This window comes from Anser anser (genome assembly GCF_964211835.1).
Source record: "Anser anser genome assembly, chromosome: 1".
NCBI classification, from domain to species: Eukaryota; Metazoa; Chordata; class Aves; order Anseriformes; family Anatidae; genus Anser; species Anser anser.
This window is the reverse complement of record NC_139720.1, coordinates 197,585,206-197,588,754: the sequence shown is the minus strand read 5'-3', so window position 1 is coordinate 197,588,754 and position 3,549 is coordinate 197,585,206. Positions and strand designations below refer to the sequence as shown.

The window sequence follows — 3,549 nt, the reverse complement described above, 5'->3', positions numbered from 1 at the left end:
CTTGAACGTTTGAAGCTTGTGCCTTACTTATCTGACATTTTTGATCTCATGCCCCTTCACTAGAAGATACTGCCAGATGTCTCTATCAACCTTCTTCCATTTCACATTAATCTCTTCCTTTTTTGACCTCACCATACATCCTTTGTCCCTCTCTCCTTCTATGAGTTCTTTAGCAATTGTCACATTAGACAGAGGCTCCTCAAACAAACATACATTCTCTTTGTTTACTGTTTTCTTTATCCTGCCTATTCTGATGACATAAATATTATTAACATTGGCAAATTCTAATGGGCAATGGAGTAAATGAGAATGTAGAAGGCATGGTTACTTGGTGTGTCTTCAAGTGCCATGCTCTGCTGAGGTCAGAACATCTCTCTGTGGAAATGAAAAAGGAACCATATAGTCACACTATAAAATTAACATAACACTTAAATTTTTACTACTGTGGTATTATTATCATTATTATTATTATTATCCCTCATAACAGAAGAAAACACACACAAAATCTATAAAAGATGCATTTTATTTCAACCTTTTTTTCCCTCTAACATTGAATTTTGAAAAATTTTCCCTTTTCTTGGTAGTTTTGTATGCTACAGAGATCATAAAACGTGTCAAAATCCTTGTATTAAGAAAAAATACCTTGACATGTTGTGTGCAGTTAAAGTTTCTCAGTACAACAACGTGAAAATCACTCTTCACAGGTAGTTAATTGTTTAGGATTCAAACAAAAGACAGATTGTATCTATTTATTTTAAGTCTTAGTTAAGAAGAAAAAACAACCACACATCCCTTTTCTTTTGTCTGTTTTCAGAACACATTAATTTGAAAACCTTCAGTGGCTGATGAAAGCTGGAGCAAATTATATAAAGATCAGAAAGCCAATAGGATACAAAGAAGACTAAAAATGTGCAAAATACAAGTTTCAGATGCCTCCCAAAGAGGGAGCTTTTTAGTTGCTGCTAGCATCCTACCAACAATCTACATCCAGATGTCCACAACAGCATCAGATCTGTGGTCACATGTATAAGATTTAAAACCAGTAATGAAGTGCAGAAAATCTGTTTTGGTAAAGAAGACAGCTTACATTTTGCAGAAACCTACTGAAACTTGGTTTTTCTTTTCTGGTTTGCTCGTTTGAAAGTTAGGTCTTTTTAAAAACTTTTTATCTTCTTTGTTTTTGCAGTGTGTCAACGACCTGCTGTGCTGGTATTAGTTAAACACACTGGGCACTTGGCACTGAAGAGGCTTCCTGTAGCCTTCTCCTGGCTGTAGCATTCTGTGTCCAGGGGAAAGTTGAAGACAGGAGAAGGAAATCACTTCATCCATAAAGCAAGCTCATGCAGAAACAACTTTTGGAGAACTGGCAGAGAGTGAGAGGGATAAAAAGAAGTCTGAAAGAGGCAGAGCCAAAGAGATTACAATGATCTAGCAAGACCAAGAGGATGAAACATTTCCTAGAAGACTACAGCAACCTCTGAAGTTTGTCATTCTCAAGAGAAAGTTGTTGGACAAAGAGGAAAGGACTTGTCCTAGTAGAATACAGTGAATTGGGGAATATTTCGTTTCAAACCCCGTTTATTTTGAATTTCTCTTTTGCAAAATTTTGCATTATAATCTTACATGGCATTCAAAATGGAAACCCTTTGGGGTTTTGTTTTTGAATTTAAAGAAAAAAAAGTAGAAATAGTTAGCTACCCCAGCTTATCCAGATAGCTCCTAATAGGACAGCTAGTCTCTCTCTCTTTCTGTCTATTTTAATGTTTCTGTGCCTTGCTGAGGAAGACATGGAATAAAGTAAGTAAGAGGCTTTTGACCAGAATGTTTATCACATCTGTCACTTGTTGTTTGCTGCATATAGCTATCTTATCTAATATACGTCTGTACAATTCAATAGATTTTTCAGCTTAATTACAATTTTTGTAGCCGAAACACAGAAAAATGATGTACAATATTTAATAGTGAATGTAACTGGCAGTTGCCAAAATTGTGTCTATTTTTGAAATGACAGTAGCCACAGGGTGGGAAGATCTTGCAGTCCCAATGAAAGGTGCATGCGTAGAAATATCCTAGGACTATATCAGGGCTGGAGCACTCTTGCACTATGAATTTTTCAACAAGACTTGAGCTTATCTCAGCCGTATATTGACAATTAAATACACTGCAGAGTTTAAGTTTTTTGGACTCTTTACTTTTCAAATAGATTTCAGACAGAAAAAAATCATCAAGTAATATTGTTTTGGGCATTGCAATAATGTCTATGGTTACCAAATGATTAAATGTATTTTATGTATGTATATTTTATGTATACACACTTTTCGAATGCTAAAGGATTTTATATAAATAAGGAATAAGTTTATCTTGGAAAATATATAATGTTTTATTGAGAAGACTTCATAAGCAGTAATGTTTAAGTCTGTAGTAAGTTGATTCTGATAAAACTGTCTTTAACTTGTGAAAGCAATATATGCATCATGCTGACATTTCTTGAGAGATGAAAAGATTTTTTTAAAGTTTGAGTATTGTCAATATTAAATGCTCTGAGTGTTTTCATAAGAACAGGAATCATACTTTCTCCCAAGAGAAATGTGAACTATGTCTGCTTTTGTATTTTCCATTCTTCTGCTTCTGTTTTGGTCACAGTCTGTTTTTGTTACTCTGACTACAGCATTCAGGGATAAGAATTTGGTCTGGAAGAAAAATATTTCCTAGACACAAGTGACACTTCTTCACTGCTTATAAGACTGATCATAAAAACCTGTTTCTGCAGGAATTACTAAATTTAAACTTCTTTCTGTTTCCCAGAATTAGTATGGTACAATATTTACTATACCCATTTCTGAAGAATACAAGAGTTTTCTCTCAAATTACTAATAAGATCAAATGTTAAGTTAGTTTCACCTGAGGATTTGGCTTGATCATTCCCAGGAAATATAAAATGAATGAAATCATGAACACAATTTACCAAACACTAAGGGTATTTGCCACAGCAAAGACTACTGTTTATATGTTTTGCCTTGTGCTTTTTATTCCAAGCAACTGCCAGATGCTGTTGTGGACAGGATTATGGAATCTTGTCCAGTAAGGCAATTACCATGCTTTTCTTAAAGTCAGTGGGAGCTTTGCCGGTGATTTTCAATGGGGCCAAGATTTCAGCCCAAGATGGTTTTGATTCTTACGAAATCTTTGAAGTAAGGAGGAAAAGATTTTATTAATAAACATTTCCTGTTGACTTTTCACAGCATTCTGTAAGGGTGGAGAATATCTCTCATGTCAATGTCAAACAAGGTGTGTTATGTTTGCAGCCTGAGATGCAGTGCAGATGATCTATAATGGTGAGGGCCTTGAGAAGCAACCACACCTGTTGAATTCAATGCTTGTGTCCATTGAAGGTTATTATCTTTTCTGTGGTGGGTTTTATTCTCCTGGTCACTTCTAGCTGTTTTATTTCATTTTCAGTGGCACTGCATGAGATTTACAGCACCATAAGCAAAGGAAGGATCAAGACAGCTTTTTAAAAGATCCATGTTCTTCACAGTCCTTTATGTG

General features: G+C 35.1%; 1 long non-coding RNA gene across 1 annotated transcript; it reads left to right on the top strand.

The window, feature by feature from the left end:
- Positions 1-808: 808 nt before the first annotated feature.
- On the top strand, positions 809-2,359 carry LOC310886388. Its single transcript, XR_014575293.1, has 2 exons — positions 809-1,069; positions 1,187-2,359. It is a non-coding gene; the product is annotated as an uncharacterized lncRNA (long non-coding RNA).
- The last annotated feature ends 1,190 nt before the right edge of the window (positions 2,360-3,549 follow it).